The sequence below is a fragment of the Scyliorhinus torazame genome, chromosome 4 (assembly GCF_047496885.1).
Source record: "Scyliorhinus torazame isolate Kashiwa2021f chromosome 4, sScyTor2.1, whole genome shotgun sequence".
NCBI classification, from domain to species: domain Eukaryota; kingdom Metazoa; phylum Chordata; class Chondrichthyes; order Carcharhiniformes; family Scyliorhinidae; genus Scyliorhinus; species Scyliorhinus torazame.
The window spans coordinates 231,264,841-231,282,487 of record NC_092710.1 but is presented as its reverse complement, the minus strand read 5'-3'; the positions used below and the strand labels follow the sequence as shown (position 1 = coordinate 231,282,487).

At 52.4% G+C, this 17,647-nt stretch overlaps 1 protein-coding gene and 1 pseudogene across 2 annotated transcripts in view; both read right to left on the bottom strand.

Moving 5' to 3' along the window:
- The window catches only part of nt5dc1 (5'-nucleotidase domain containing 1), a 764,356-nt gene that overhangs the window by 719,568 nt on the left and 27,141 nt on the right, over nt 1-17,647 (bottom strand). The gene's annotated exons all lie outside the window — the stretch shown is intronic.
- On the bottom strand, nt 10,670-13,005 carry LOC140411194 (RNA-binding protein 8A pseudogene; annotated as a pseudogene).

The window sequence follows — 17,647 nt, the reverse complement described above, 5'->3', positions numbered from 1 at the left end:
TACGGGTGCTTCAGTTTCTACCCATAGTCCAAGATGTGCAGGTTAGGTGGATTAGCCATACTAAATTGCCCCTTAGTATCCAAAAGGTTAGGTAGTGTTACTGGGTTACGGGGATAAAGTGGAGGCATGGGCTTAAGTAGGGTGCTCTATCCAAGGTCCAGTGTAGACTCGATGGATCAATGGCCTCCTTCTGTCCTGTAAATTTTATGATTCTATTCTATGAATACCCCAAAGACAGTACAGCTTCCCCAAGCAAGTCAAGGGGGAGGTGGCTGAAGTCATCAGTTATTATAGCAGGGAGTCCTGCTGCAACAACTTGGAGTTGCCTCCACCAGTAATTTCCCAATTTGGCTGGTAAGAAACCTGGACAGGTAAGAGAGACGTAAGATCGATTCCTGGGAACTGAACAGAAGCACCCTGATCACAGTCCCCACAACTAGCCCCAAAATCATGTTGAGGCAGGCCCCATACGCCAAGTATTTCACGGTGCTGGACAGCAGCAACGGCTACTAGTCGATTCCCCTAGACCGGCGATTGCATTCACCTTCCAGAGGCAGCAATATACTTGGACACGCCTGCCACAGAGCTTCCATAACTCAACCTCCATATTTCACCAGAGATTCGCAAAGGGTCTGGAAGGGTCTTCAAAACCCGAAAAACGAAAACTGTTTAAAGAGTTACTGAACCCCCTCATTACACTAGGCCTAAAATTCAACTCCAAGAAAGCCCAGATTATAAGATTACAGGTTTCCTACTTGGAGACAATAGTGACCGAGGAGAAGCACAAAATAGAAAGGAAGCGGATAGAGTCAGTAACACGCCCTCCCCTGCCAAAGGACATCAGCTCATTGTGCTCCTTTCTAGGCTTGGTGGAGTACTGCCAAAACCACATCAACGGTTTTGCCACCAAAGCCTCCCCGCTATCAAACCTACTAAAGAAAAATGCCCTGTGGGAGGGGACCGAGCACCACACACAGGCTGTCTCAAGAGTTCAAATTAGCCCTCGCGTAGGCCCCGGAATTGCAAGTACCTATCCCAAACATCCCCTTTGTGCTAGACATAGCGGCCACAGGCCGTACACTCTCAGCCGTACTTCTGCAGGAGGGCCACGGGAGACTCCGGCCGATAGCTTCCCAGATCCCAACCCGAGTCGAAAAGGGTTTCTCAATGTGCAAAATGAACCTTTTAGTGGTTGTATGGCCGGCACAACGTTTTGAGTTACACCTTTGGCCTAAACCCATTAACCATCCTCACGGAGCACACCCCTATACAGTTATTGTTCGATGGCCGGACTATAGACAGAACAGTTAGTCAAAGCAGTATAGCGCAGCGGACCCTCATGTTCTAAGGCCGCAACATTGCAGTAAAGCGTACCGGAGCCCCTACCTTCCCCACTGACTTGAGCTACAGAGGGGAACCTCATGAATGCCAGCTAACAGCAAAACAGCCAAAGCAAAAAGGGGTAGGATCCAGAGAAACAGGCCCTAAAAATATCTGTAGATGGATGCTCTGTGGTGGAGGATGGGACAGAAAGACAGGGTGCGGCATCTGTGTGAAGGATAAGCAAGGCAAGCCTCGGAGGGAGATGGCCTTAAAGCTTCCCACTCGGATTAGTGCCCAGGCTCTAGAGCTAATGGCCGCAGTTTGCGTGGTTAGTCACCCTGACCAGTTCCCCACAGCAGCAGACATACACTCGGACAGCTTGTATGTCTGCAATAGTTTAACTGACTTCCTGCCACTGTGGGAAGCGACTGGATTCATCTCGGCAGAAGTGAAACCTTCACTGTCTGCACACCTAAGTAAATTTATTTTTCAGACTGCCCAAGATCATTACAGTTAAGGCCCATCATAGAACATCCCCAATTCAGAATAGCTGGGCAGATGAATTGGTCAAGTGGAGTGCCAGGAAGGAGAATCATGGCAACCCCCATTACCGAGTGGTTCGATGCCTTCACTCTAAGCCAGACTAAGGTCAAAGACCTTAAACAGGCTCAGAGCAGCGACCAGGAACTGAAAGATTCAGGAAGGAGCTCACCCCACCTTCTTTGACAAGTGGCATGATACAATTGCAATAAAAGACGGGCTAGACCTTAAGGATGGCTGGTTCGCTGTACCGACTAGGGGCTGCAACCAAATTATTTATCAACATCATGGTGTCCAGGACCATTAAGGTGCAGGAGCCACGGGTGAACGGATTAAGGGATGGTGGTGGCCGGACATAAAGACGTGCAGCATTAATGTTGATAACTGCACTGTCTGCACCTAAACCAATCCCGACAGGTAAACCCACAAAAGAAAACTGAGGCACACGCGACCCATAGAAGGTGTCTGGATAAATCCACAGATTGATTATATCGGTCCCCTCTCGCCTGGCACACAAGGTTCAAATACATCCTAGTTGTCATAGATACTTTCATGAAACGGGTAGAAGCCTTCCCTACTCGAACCAATAGGGTCAAAGTCACGACATATATCCTAGTGCAGCAAATCTTCGTTAAGTGGGGTCTCCCTTGTAGTATAGATTTGGTCAAGGCGCAGGCCCAGGTGATGAAGACGGTGATGGTATTTGGAATTGGCCAAAAGTTTCACATTGCGTATCATGCGCAATCCAGCGGGTTAGTGGAACGGACAAACGGTACCCTCAAAGAAACGATCTGCAAGACCGTCCTACAAAATAACCATATTTGGAACAAAGTGCTGCCATATGTTCCAGTGATGATATGGAACTCCATTTCCAGTTCGACCGGGTTCAGCCCTCGTGTACTCATGAACTATTGTTGTACATGGCACAACATGCTCAGTCGATTCCACAAAGTTCTCCCTACATCGGGGAGAGCTGTCCCACAGACTAGTTAAACAACATCCTAATAGTCATACTCACCAGAACTACAATCAGTGTCCCAGATACCTCCATGCCTATCTCTGACTATAACCTTCCCCACCGACAGGATGGACTCACCAGAGGCAACAGTCGGGAGAAAGCTGCCCTCAGAGTCCTCAATATTGACTCTGCACCCTGGAGTTTCATGCATCAGGTCAAAACCTGGCCAAGGAAACTGCTTTTTACCACGTACCACCCTCCCTCAGCAGATAAATCAGTGCTCCTCCATGTTGAACAGCACAGAGGAAGCAGTGAGGGCAGCAAGGGCACAGAATGTACTCTGGGTGAGAGACTTTATTGCCCAAAGCTGGTTCAGTAGCATGAATACTGACCAAGCTGGCTGCTATGATGGAACCAAGAGGGAAAATCCAATAACACCCCGCCCTCTACCTGTCTCAAATGCATCTGTATATGACAATATTGGTAAGAGTGACCACCACACAGTCCTCATGGAGAAATTTCCTGTCTCACATGGGGGATGTCAGCCATTGTGTAATGTGGCACTCTCACCATACTCAGTAAGGTAGTTACGAAACAGATCTAGCAAGTCAAAACTGGGCACTCAGGAAGCACTGTGGGCAATCTGTATTCAAACATAATTAGTAAGCTTGTAGCCTGGCACATCCCTCGCTTTACCATTACAATGAAGCTAATGTATCAACCTTGGTTCAATGAGCAGTGCAGGAGAGCATACCAGCAATTGTGCCAGGCATGCCCAAGAATTAACCGAGTAAAGCCACAACACAGAACGACTTGCATACCAAACAATGGAAGCAGTATACAATAGACGGAGTTCAGCGATCTTACAACCAACAGATCAGATCAAAGCTCTACAGTCCTGTCACAGTCAGTTATGAGCGGTGCTAGACAGTGTTAGGAAGTTGGAATTAAATGAAAAGCACAAGAATTGGATACAAAAGAAACGGATAGGGATTTAGCTGCACAAAGGATTTGTTTTTTTTTATTAAAGTTTTCACAAAATATCAACAACAGAATGTAAAAGGAACCCAATAGAATTAAACACCAAACAAAACAAAACAACCCAGTGCCCCCCTCCCCCTATATATAAATAATAAATTAACACCCGCCGAAACACATAGCAAACTGATGCACGATCAATTACTATTAAAGACGAGGTTGTAACATAACTGAAGGCTTTAATAGACTAGAACTGTTCCGCAGCAGCTTCGGTACAGAAAGAGGGCTGCTGGGACGGCACCGGTTCTTATACCCCGCCTGTCAGGGCAGAGCTACATACCAAACAGCCAGAGTAAACTCCTAGGTTTACCCAATGGTCTACAGCCTCTCGGGTACTGCAAGACCTGATAATACCACACAAACATAGCAAATATATGCACCCCCTCAGATCCCCCAGTATAGACAAACAAAAATAAAATAGAACCCTCCCCACCCTCCCCTCTTTCGCCTCCTGCACTCCCGGCACCTCTGCAACCCCAAATATTGCAAGCCCCCAGCCCGGTTTGACCCTGGATCCTACCACCCACACCATCCTCGCTACGCCCTTCCAAACTTCCTCGAGCGCTGGGCATGCCCAGAACATATGGGTGTGGTTTGCTGGGTTCCCGAAGCACCTAACACACCTTTCCTCACTCCCCCAAAAACGGCTCATCCTTGTCCCGGTCACGTGTGCCCTGTGCAGCACCTTAAACTGTATGAGGCTGAGCCTCGCGCACGAAGAGGAAGAGTTCACCCTCCCTAGGGCATCTGCCCACGTCTGCTCCTCGATCTACTCCCCCAACTCCCACTTACCTTTCAGCTCCTCCACCGAGGCCTCCTCCTCCTGCATCACCTGATATGTTGCAGAGATTTTCCCCTCTCCAACCCACATCCCCGAGAGCACCCTGTCCTGTACTGTGCATGGCGGCAGCAGTGGGAATTCCACCACCTGCCGCCTGGCAAACGCCCTTACCTGTAGATACCTAAAGGTGTTTCCGGGGGGGGGGGGAGCCCGTACTTCTCCTCCAGCTCACCCAGGCTCACGAACTTCCCATCCACAAACAAGTCCCCCAACCTCCTTATCCCTGCCCTGTGCCACCCCGAAAACCCTCCATCTATTCTCCCTGGGACAAACCAGTGCTTCCCCCGTATCGGGGTCCACACCAAGGCCCCCACTTCCCTCCTGTGCCGCCTCCATTGCCCTCAGATTTTGAGGGTAGCCGCCACCACCGGGCTCGTGGTATACCTCATTGGAGGGAGCGGCAGCGGCGCCGTTGCCAGCACCCCCAGACTAGTACCCACACAAGACGCCGTCTCCAGCCTCTGCCATGCAGCCCCCTCCCCCTCCATCACCCACTTGCGCACCATCGTCGCAGCGGTGGCACAGTAGTACCCACAGAGGTTGGGCAGCGCCAGCCCCCCCCCCCCCCCCCCCCCATCTCTACTCCGCTCCAGGAACACCCTTCTCACCCTCGGAGTCCCTCGCGCCCACACAAACCCCATTATGCTAACCCGCCTAAAGAAGGCCTTCGGGATAAGAATGGGGAGGCACTGGAACAGGAACAAAAACCTTGGGAGCACCGTAATTTTGACTGACTGCACCCTACCCGCCAAGGACAGCGGCAATGCGTCCCACCTCTTTAACTCCTTCTCCATTTGCTCCACCAGCCTTGTGAAATTAAGCCTATGCAGGGCCCCCCAGCTCCTGGACATCTGGACCCCCAAATATCTGAAGCTCCTCTCCGCCCTTTTTAGTGGGAGCTCGCCATACCCCTCTCCTGGTCCCCTGGGTGAACCACGAACAGCTTGCTCTTCCCCATGTTGAGCTTGTACCCCGAGAAATCCCCGAATTCCCTGAGGATCCTCATTACCTCCGGCATTCCCCCCCACCGGGTCCGCCACAGATAACAGCAAGTCATCCGCATAGAGCGACACCCTATGCTCCTCCCCACCCCGCACCAGCCCCCTCCAGTTCCTCGACTCCCTCAGTGCCATAGCCAGGGGTTCAATCACCAGTACGAAGAGCAGGGGGGACAGGGGACACCCCTGCCTTGTCCCTCGATGCAACCGAAAGTACTCAGACCTCCTCTTGTTCATGGCCACACTCGCCATCGGGACCTCGTACAACAGCCTAACCCACCTGACGAACCCCTCCCCAAACCCAAACCTCTTCAGCACCTCCCACAAGTACCCCCACTCTACCTATCGATGGCCTTATCAGCATCCATCGCCGCCACTATCTCCGCCTCCCCCTCCCTCGCCGGCATCATAACGTTCAGGAGCCTCCACACATTCGCGTTCAACTGCCTCCCCTTCATGAACCCAGTCTGGTCATCGTGGATGACCTGCGGCACCCAATCCTCAATTCTCGTGGCTAAGACCTTCGCCAGCACCTTGGCATCTACATTTAACAACGAAATCGGCCTGTAAGACCCACACTGCAGGGGATCCTTGCCCCACTTCAGGATCAAGGAGATCAGTGCCCGGGACATCGTAGGGTCAAAGCCCTCCCCTCCCTTGCCTCATTGAAAGTCCTAACCAGCAACGGGCCCAACAGATCCGCACATCTCTTGTAAAATTCGACCGGGAAACCGTCCGGCCCCAGTGCCTGACCCGCCTGCATACTCCCTATTCCTTTGGCCAGCTCCTCCAGCCCAATCGGGGCTCCTTATCCCGCCACCAGTCCCTCCTCCACCTTCGGAAACCTCAGTTGGTCCAGAAAGCTGCCCATCCCTCCCTCCCTCCTCCAGTGGGGGCTCGGACTGATACAGTTCCTCATAAAAGTCCCTGCAGACCCCATTGATGTCAACCCCACTCTGCACCACACTCCCTCCCCTATCCTTAAATCCCCCGATCTCCCTAGCTGCGTCCCGCTTCCGAAGCTGATGCGCCAGCATCCGACTTGCCCTTTCCCCATATTCATAAATCGCCCCCTTGGCCTTCCTCCACTCCACCTCCGCCTTCCTGGTGGTCAACAGGTCGAATTCGCCTGGAGGCTACGCCTCTCCCTCAACAGTCCCCCCTCCGGCACCTCCGCATACCTCCTGTTTACCCTCACCATCTCCCCCACCAGCCTCTCCCTCTGCTCTCTCCTCTCCTTGTGGCCCCTAATGGAGATCAGCTCTCCCCTAACCACCGCCTTCAGCGCCTCCCATCCCATCCCCACTCAGACCTCCCCGTTATCGTTGGTCTCCAAGTACCTCTCTCTGCTTCCTCGGACCCGCTCGCTCACCTCCTCGTCCGCCAACAACCCCACCTCCAAACGCCACAATGGGCGCTGGTCCCTCTCCTCCCCCAGCTCTAGGTCGACCCAATGCGGGGCGTGATCCGCAATGGCTATCGCCGAGTACTCGGTATCCTCTACTCTCGCAATCAGCGCCCTGCTCATAACAAAAAAGTCGATCCGGGAATAGGTCTTATGAACGTGCGAGAAAATGAAAATTCCCTAGCCGCCCGACGTGCAAATCTCCAAGGGTCCACCCCTCTCATCTGGTCCATAAACCCCATCAGCACTTTAGCAGCCGCCGGCCTTCTACCCATCCTAGACCTGGAGCGGTCCAGTGCCGGATCCAACACCGTGTTAAAGTCCCCCCCCATTATCAGTCCCCCTACTTCCAAGTCCGGGATCCGACCCAACATGCGCCACATAAAAACCGCATGGTCCCAGTTCGGGGCGTACACGTTGACCCAGCACCGCCATCTCCCCTTACCACTTACCATCACGTACCTGCCACCATTGTCTGGCACAATGCTCGACGCCTCAAACGACACCCTCTTACCCACCAAGATCACCACCCTCTGATTTTTGGCATCCAGCCCCGAATGAAACACCAGGCCTACCCACCCCTTCCTCAATCTTACCTGGTCTGCCACCTTCAGGTCTGTCTCCTGGAGCATGACCACGTCCACCTTCAGGAACACCCGGGCCCGCTTAACCGGCCCATTCAGTCCACTTACGTTCCAGGTTATCAGCCGGATCAGGAGGATACCCGCCCCCCCCTCCCCGCCGACTAGCCATAACCCTTCCTCGGCCAGCCATGCGCCTGCACCCGGCCCGTTCCCCACGGCGGCAGACCCTCGTCCCAACCCCCCCTACTCGCTCCAGCTCCCCCTTGTCCATACCAGCAGCCACCCACACCCCCCATCGCCCAGCTAGCACCCCTCCTAGCCGCATTGCTCCCTCCCATTTCACTCCCGCAAGTCAGCCGACTCCTGCTGACCCAGGCCGCTCCCGCCTCTCCTTCGACTCCTCCCATTGTGGGACTTCCCCTCCATTACCCACCCGCAGGCTCTCCGGCTCCCCCTTCCATCCCAAGCGCGGGGAAAAACCCGCGCTTACCCGCCCCGGCTCCGCTTCCTCTAGCCTTCAGCATGGGAAAAATCCCGCGCTTTCCACCTGCCCGGCCCCGCCTCCTCTGACGCAGCTCCTTTTACAGGCCCAGTCCCCTCACCCCGACTGGGGCCTCCCCCTCCCCCGACTGGGGCCTCCCCCCTCCCCCGACTGGGGCCTCCCCCCTCCCCCGACTGGGGCCTCCCCCTCCCCCGACTGGGGCCTCCCCCCTCCCCCGACTGGGGCCTCCCCCCTCCCCCGACTGGGGCCTCCCCCGACTGGGGCCTCCCCCGACTGGGGCCTCCCCCCTCCCCCGACTGGGGCCTCCCCCCTCCCCCGACTGGGCCCTCCCCCCTCCCCCGACTGGGCCCTCCCCCTCCCCCGACTGGGGCCTCCCCCTCCCCCGACTGGGGCCTCCCCCTCCCCCGACTGGGGCCTCCCCCCTCCCCCGACTGGGGCCTCCCCCTCCCCCGACTGGGGCCTCCCCCTCCCCCTACCAGCCATCCACCCCCTACTCCGTTTACTTGCCCCCTCCAAGAGCCCACCGACAGACTCAACCATAACAGTGCCCAACCCACCCCAACCACCCACACTGAACCAAAAATAAACAAGAACAAAGAACACCCCCTGAAAATGTAACACAACAACACCACTCCCCGACCATCCCCACACCCGACCCCCCCCATCCAGACTCTCAGTTTGTGTCCAGCTTCTCGGCCTGAACAAAGGCCCACGCCTCCTCCGGGGACTCAAAATAATGATGCAGGTCCTTGTTGGTGACCCACAGACGCGCTGGCTGCAGCATGCCAAACTTCACCCCCTTCCTGTGCAGCACCGCCTTCGCCCGGTTGTACCCAGCTCTCTTCTTCGCCACCTCCGCGCTCCAGTCCTGATATATTAGTACCTCCGCGTTCTCCCACCTGCTGCTCCTCTCCTTCTTGGCCCACCGGAGTACGAACTCCCGATCAGCGAACCGATGAAACTGCACCAGCACCGCCCGCTGGCCTTGGGCCTCCTCGCCAGCACTCTATGGACGCCTTCCAGCTCCAGGGGCCCCTGGAAGGACCCCGCTCCCATCAGCAAGTTTAACATGGTGACCACATAGGCCCCCATGTCTGACCCATCCAGCCCCTCCGGGAGGCCCAGGATCCGCAGATTCTTCCGCCTCGACCGATTCTCCATCTCCTCGAACCGTTCCTGCCATTTCTTGTGGAGCGCCTCGTGCACCTTCACCTTTACCGTTAGGCCCAAGATCATATCCTCGTTATGAGATCTTTTGTCGGACCTCGCGGATCGCCACCCCCTGGGCCGTCTGGGTCTCCAGCAGCTCATCAATAGAAGCCTTCATCGACTCCAGAAGGTCCGCCTTGAGCTCCCTGAAGCAGTGCTGGATAACCTCCTGCTGCTCCTGCGCCCACTGCATCCACGCTGCCTGGTCCCCACCCGTCGCCATCTTGCTCTCCTTCCCTCGCACTTTCATCGGCTTCACCGCCACTTTTTTTAGTTGCCCCGCTCCTGGTCCAAGCCATACACTGTTGGGGGAATGTTGCAGTCTTCTTCCCACACCGGGAAATTTCGAAAAAATTCCATTGGGGGCCCTGAAAAGAGCCCAAACGTCAGTTCCAAGCAGGAGCTGCCGAATGTGCGGCTTAGCACGGTAGCACTGTGGATAGCACAATTGCTTCACAGCTCCAGGGTCCCAGGTTCGATTCCGGCTTGGGTCATTGTCTGTGCGGAGTCTGCACATCCTCCCCGTATGCGCGTGGGTTTCCTCCGGGTGCTCCGGTTTCCTCCCACAGTCCAAAGATGTGCAGGTTTGGTGGATTGACCATGCTAAATTGCCCTTAGTGTCCAAAATTGCCTTTAGTGTTGGGTGGGGTTACTGGGTTGTGGGGATAGGATGGAGGTGTTGGCCTTGGGTGGGATGCACTTTCCAGGAGCCGGTGCAGACTCGATGGGCCGGGTGGCCTCCTTCTGCTCTGTAAATTCCATGATAATTAGCTCCGCATAGCCGCAACCGAAAGTCTGCACGAAGGATTTGTGAGATGCAGATTAGCATTGTAGCAGGGTGAAGCAGAAACTTTGTTCTGCCAAGTGGAGATGAGCAGTCCAGGAGCCTAGATCATAACCACGCCCAGTGTAAAGGAGACCCCCTTCAGAGAATAAAACAAAGCGCAAGTAGTCTGTCTAAGTGAGATCCTATAGGTCCGATTGTAAACAAGAAAAAAGATTTCCTAAAGAAAGCCACAGGTCTTGTGTGGTAATTATTTGCTGGATTTGGTTCAGTGTTAAAACCAATGGGATGTTGTTTTAGGGAAGGTGCATTCTCAGAGTTTAGGAAAGCAGACAGATTTAAATTAAGGATAATGTAGGCTGTCTCGAGTAACAATTATTGTAGTTAAATGCAAATGTTGTTCTTTACTGGTGCCTTTCTTGTGTGTTTTAAACTCTAATCAACATTTTGTTATTTGAATAATTTAAAATAATACTGATCCCCTTCCTCAGTTTAATTTCTTTTCTCTCATATTTTCCACATAGCAAAAATAAATAGTTAATGACTGGCGTTCCAAATTTCCCTTCAGGAATTTGGGATGCTCTCGCTTTAAACATCAGCAGATTTCATAACAACAGTTCAACATGTAACTGGAGAAGGCATCTCCATCAATATCCTCAGTGATCATAAAAGGAAAAAGCATTGGCAAACATTTCAGCCAGAAGTGTAAAGTGGATGATCCATCTGGACTTTCCGGAGATCCCCAACCATACTGATGCCAGTCTTCAGCCATTCGATTCACTCCAGATGAAATCACAAAACGGTTGAAGACACTGGATAGAGCAAGGGCTACGGACCTTGACAACATTCCGAGAATATACTGAAGACATGCTGTAGAATTAGCTGCACCCCTAATCGAGTTGTTACAGACTGAGTGCAAGAGTAGCATCTACCCACAGTATGGAAAATTTCCCAGGTACGTCCTGTTCACAAAAGCAGGGCAAATCCAATCCGACAATTACTGCCCAATCAGTTTATTCTCAATCATCAGTAAAGTGACAGAAACAGTTGCCAACAGTGCTATCAAGCAGCACTTATTTAGCAATAGCCTACTCGCAGCCAGGACCACTTGGCTCCTGACCTCATTGGTCAGAACGTAGACAAAATTGCTGAACTCAAAGTGAAGCGAGAGTGAGTGCCCTTGACATCAAGGGTGCATTTGACCAATTGCAGCATCAAGAAGCTCTAACAAAATCAACGGGAATCAAGGGGAAAATTCTCCACTGGTCAGTCACACCTCACACAAAAGATAGCGGCAGTGAATGTTGCAGGCCAATCATCTCAGCTCCAGGTCATCAGGGAAGATCTCACAGCAATTTCCTAGGCTCAACCGTCTTCAGTTGCTTCAATGACCTTTCCTCCATCATAACTTATAACATTTCTTATAGAAGTTGATAAATTCTTGATTTCTCGAGGAATTAAGGGCTATGGAGAGAGAGTGGTTAAATGGAGTTGAAATCAGCCATGATTGAATGGTGGAGTGGACTCTATGGGCCGAATGGCCTTACTTCCGCTCCTATGTCTTATGGTCTTATAACATCAGAACTGGAATGTATGCTGATGATTTTTCAAGATTCAGTGCCATTCACAAGTCCTTGGATACTGAATAATCGTGGCCATATTCAGAAAGGTTTGGACAACATTCGGGCTTGGGTTGCTAAGTGGCAAGTAACATTCATGCCTCATGAGTGGCAGACAATGACCATCTCCAACAAAAGTGAATTTAATCCTCTTCCCTTGGCATTACCATCATCCACCAGCAAATTTGAGAGATTTACCATGAACCAGAAAGTTAATTGGTCTAGCCATATAAATATTGTAGCTACACGAGATCAGAGGCTAGGAATTCTCTGGAAGATGTTGCAGGTGAACACCACCTACAATCTCCCCTGCAAGTCACAGCATCCTGCATCAGACCTATACTACCATTCCTACTCTGTCACTGGGACTTAATCCTGGAACTCCCCAACAGCACTCGGTGCACATACACCATTTGGACTGAAGCAGTTCACAAAGACAGCCCTCCACCACATTTTCTTTTTTTTTTTTGAAGGTCCAATTGTCGAGTTTTATTGGTGACAAACAGCAAAATGCAGATCACAGACACACCAGCAAATTAAAAAGAGAGGTCGGTACAAAACACAACGCAGCCCAGACATAAAACACATCCCTATTCAGCAGCCCCCCCCCCCCCCCCCCCCCCCCATCCCAGCCCCTCCCCAGCGGCTCTCGCTCCATTCCACATCAACGTCGCTTCCGATCCGGCTCCTCCTGCGTCCACTCCGTCTCTTGCTTTTTGGAGGTCCTCGGACAAAGCCCCAATCCACACTGATGGGCTGACCCGCCAACTCGGAGCCATTCAGCCCCTCCATCGCTGCCTGGGCCTCTTTATAGGTCTCGTACTCCACCAGAGCGTAACCCTTGAGGTAGCCTGTGCGTCAGTCCAGATTGAGGTGCAGATTCTTTATTTCGCCGTATTCAGCAAACTTGTCGTGGATATCCTCCTCCGTGGCTTCCTCATGGACCCCCGTCACAAACAGGATCCAGCCCTCAACAGATCGCTGTGGCCCTGGCTCATCACCATCCTGCTCCACAGAGTCGAAGTCCTCGCGGAGCCTGGACCGGGCCCCTTCCTCTGAGCCAAAACCTCGTCCCTTCCGCTTCTTGGCCTTCTCCTTCAGTTTGTGAATGCTTTCGTCCCCCTCGTCGTCCATGGCGAAATCCTCGGCTCCGGCCTCATGAAGGTCCAGTACATCCGCCATCTTGCTGCCGCGGGGAGCTGTGGGAACGCCTCCACCACATTTTTAAGGGCAATTAGAGATGTGCAATAAGTTCTGGCCTTGCCATTGATACCCACACCCCATGAAAGAAATCTCACCTCCTGACTCCCCAAAGCAGGTCCATTATCTATAAGACACGTCAGTTGGATTGGATTTGTTTATTGTCACACGTAGTGAGGTACAGTGAAAAGTTCTTTTCTGCGAGAAGTTCAAACAGATCATTAAGTACATGAAGAGAAAATTAATGCAAGAGAATTCTCTCCACGTGTCTGGATGAGTATGCCTCCAACACCCAAGAAACCCAACACAACCCAAGACAAACCAGCTTCATTGATTGGCACCCCATCCAACACCTTAAACATTCATGCCCTGCTCCACCACCTAAGCACAGTGGCAGTAGTGTGTACCATCTACAAGATGCAATGCATCAACTCACCAAGGTTCCTTCAACATCACCTTTCAAGCTCATTACCACAACCACCTAGAAGGACATGGGCACAAGATGCATGACACCACTGCCACCACCTGCAAGTTCCCTTCCGAGACACACAACATCCTGACTTGGAACGATGTCACTGTTTCTTTTTTGTCACCAAGGCAAAAACTTGGAACTCCATCCCTAACAGCACTGTAAGCATTGTATACACCAGATGGACAACAGTGCTTCAAGAGGGTAGCACGCCACCTCATTCTTAAGAACTGGGGTGAGTAACAAATGCTGGCCTTGTCAATGATGCTCACATATCACGAATAGAATATTTTAAAACTCCCTTGTTAGTCTTGCAAAAGTGTCAGCTCTCTGTCAACCTACGCATGGGCTTCAAGAAATTGCTGCATTTACAGAATAAACATGAAATATATTAATGACAGGGCGAGCGCAAAAACTCTTTTATTAACGTGATTTATAATGTGATAAGGTGATAAGGGCTGGTTTTAGCTCAGTTGGCTAGACAGCTGGTTCGTAATGCAGAACAAGGCCAGCAGCGCGGGTTCAATTCCCGTACCAGCTTACCCTAACAGGCACCGGAATGTGGGGACGAGGGGCTTTTCACAGTAACTTCATACTTGTGACAATAAAAGATTATTATTATTATGTTCCACTTAACGCAGGATCAATCTTCCCAGCCAAGATTGGGAACAACTGACACCATACAATCTCATTCTTTTAGACGGTAAACTGTCCCTGGAAATTATTAAATTTTTAAGTGTTTGAATATTTTTCTAGCTTTCCCTTCTGTCTTTTCCTCCCTATCAACCTTCTTCCTCGTGTTATTATTTCTCTTTCCTTTTTTTTAATAAACATTTTATTGAGGTAATTTGGGTATTACAACAACAAAATAATCATGAATCTATAAACATTGTGCAAAAGATGTCTCCCTCCCTTACAGGTCCCACCTTTATTAACCCCCTACTCTTAACTAAACTACACCCCGCCCCCCTCCCCCCCCCCCCCCTCTGCTGACAATTAATTTTCTGCAAAGAAGTCGACGAACGGTTGCCACCTCCAGGCGAACCCTAACATTGACCCTCTCAAGGCGAACTTGATTTTCTCCAGAGAAAGCTAGCCTTGTCAAAGAGCCAGGTCTCTGACTTCCGGGGCTTTGAGTCCCCCCAAGATAATAGTATCCGTTTCAGGGCTACCAGGGAGGCAAAAGCCAGAACGTCTGCCTCTTTCTCCTCCTGGATTCCCGGATCTTCCGACATCCCGAAAATCGCCACCCTGGACTCGGTGCCACCCTTGTTTTTAACACCATGGACATGACATCCGCAAACCCCTGCCAAAATCCCCTAAGCTTCGGACATGCCCAGAACATGTGGACATGGTTCGCTGGTCGTCCCACACACTTTGCGCACTTGTCTTCCACCCCAAAAAAATCTGCTCATCCGGGCCACTGTCATGTGAGCCTGATGAATGACCTTGAATTGTATCAGGCTGAGACTGGCACATGTTGTGGACGCGTGAACTCTACCCAACACGTCCGCCCATAGGCCATCCTCTATCTCTACTCCCAGCTCCTCCTCCCACTTGCGCTTCAGCTCTTTGGTCTGCATCTCCTGACCCCATGAGCTCCTTATAAATGTCAGAGATGCTCCCCTCGGCTTCCGGGTGCGGCGATGACCAGCTGAGTTGCACGTTTCGGCAGCTCCCGGTGGAACGGACTTTTGGGCTCTTAATAAGAGCCCCAACGGCAATTTTAACGGCTAAAAGTACTGTGCGGTGAACCAGAAGGGAATCCCCCCTGGATACGGATGAAAAAAGGAGAGGAAGGTGGCCGGATTGCAGTGGATCCTTTAGAGCAGCGGCAAGGAAGGCAAGCAAAAACCAAGATGGCGTCGGAAGGTGGCAGTTTAATATGGGGCCCTGAACAACATGAGTTTTTGAAACGCTGCGTGGAAGAATTCAAAAAGGAATTGAAGAAGGAGCTGTTGGCCCCGATATTACAGGCGATCGAAGGGCTAAAGGAGGAGCAAAAGACCCAGGAGCGGGAGCTTTGGGTCGTGAAGGCAAAGGCTGCCGAGAATGAGGACGACATACAGGGCCTGATGGTGAAGACGGAGATGCACGAGGCACACCATAAACGATGTGTGGAAAGGCTAGAGGCGCTGGAGAACAATGCAAGGAGGAACAACCTAAGGATTCTTGGTCTTCCTGAAGGTGCGGAGGGAGCGGACGTCGGGGCATATGTGAGCACGATGCTGCACTTGTTAATGGGAGCGGAGGCCCCGGCGGGTCCGCTGGAGGTGGAGGGAGCATACCGAGTGGCGCGAGGACCGAGAGCAGGAGAAATTCCTAGAGCCATAGTGGTGAGATTCCTCCGTTTTAAGGACAGAGAGATGGTCCTTAGATGGGCAAAGAAAACTCGGAGCAGTAAGTGGGAGAACGCGGTGATCCGCGTATACCAAGACTGGAGTGCGGAGGTGGCGAGAAGGAGGGCGAGCTTTAATCGGGCCAAGGCGGTGCTTCACAAAAAGATGATAAAATTCGGAATGCTGCAGCCAGCAAGACTGTGGGTCACATATCAAGGGAGGCACCACTACTTTGAGACGGCGGATGAGGCATGGACTTTTATCGTGGAAGAAAAATTGGAATGAGCGGGTTATTAAAAAAAGAACGTTTGAAACAAAGTGGTGGGGCGAGTATGGGAGGCGAAGAGGGGGGCAAAAAGGGGGGGAAAGAGGAGTTTTATGTTACTAATCCTGCGATGTGGTAACTTTTCTCTCTTCCACAGGTGGTGGGGGGAGGAAAGGAGGTGGAACAGATGGGGCGTTGGCCATTGGGGGCAGGGCCAAGGGGGAAACGCGGGCTCGACTCCCGCGCTGTGATAATCATGGCGGGAATAGGGAAGCAGGAAGGAGGGGGCGTCGCACGGTGCGAGCCGAGGTCACGGGGGGAAGCCGAGGTCGGCCAGAGTTTGCTGACTTCTAGGAGCAACATGGGGGGTGTAACTACGCTAGTGGGGGATCTAGCGGGGGGGGGGGGGGGGGGTGGGAGGGGGGAATTATTGGGCTGCTGCTGCTGGGGAGAGGGGGGAGCTGGTATGGGGTGGATGGGCAGGGGGGCACCGCCTGGGGGGGTCACAGCTGCGTGGGAACCGGGTGAGGAGCTGGAAAAAGGGGATGGCTAATCGACAAGGGGGGGGGGGTAAAAAGCCCTCCAACCCGGCTGATCACGTGGAATGTGAGAGGGCTGAACGGGCCGATAAAGAGGGCACGGGTACTCGCACACCTTAAGAAACTTAAGGCAGTCGTGGTAATGTTACAGGAAACGCACTTGAAACTGATAGACCAGGTGAGACTACGCAAAGGTTGGGTGGGGCAGGTGTTCCATTCGGGGCTAGATGCGAAAAACAGGGGGGTGGCTATATTAGTGGGGAAGCGGGTAATGTTTGGGGCAAAGACTATAGTGGCGGATAGTGGGGGCAGATACGTGATGGTGAGTGGCAAACTACAGGGGGAGAAGGTGGTTTTGGTAAACGTATATGCCCCGAACTGGGATGATGCCAATTTTATGAGGCGTATGCTAGGACGCATCCCGGACCTAGAGGTGGGAAAGTTGGTAATTGAGGGGAGATTTCAATACGGTGTTGGAACCAGGGCTGGACAGGTCGAGGTCCAGGACTGGAAGGAGGCCGGCAGCAGCCAAGGTGCTTAAAGATTTTATGGAGCAGATGGGAGTAGACCCGTGGAGATTTAGCAGACCTAAGAGTAAGGAGTTTTTGTTTTTCTCCTATGTCCACAAAGTCTATTCGCGAATAGACTTTTTTGTTTTGGGAAGGGCGTTGATCCCGAAGGTGAGGGGAACGGAGTATACGGCTATAGCCATTTCGGATCACGCTCCACATTGGGTGGACTTGGAGATAGGGGAGGAAACAGAAGGGCGCCCACCCTGGAGAATGGACATGGGACTAATGGCAGATGAGGGGGTGTGTCTAAGGGTGAGGGGGTGCATTGAAAAGTATTTGGAACTCAATGATAATGGGGAGGTCCAGGTGCGAGTGGTCTGGGAGGCGCTGAAAGCAGTGGTTAGAGGGGAGCTGATATCAATAAGGGCACATAAAGGAAAGCAGGAGAGTAGGGAACGGGAGCGGTTGCTGCAAGAACTTGAGGGTGGACAGGCAATATGCGGAGGCACCGGAGGAGGGACT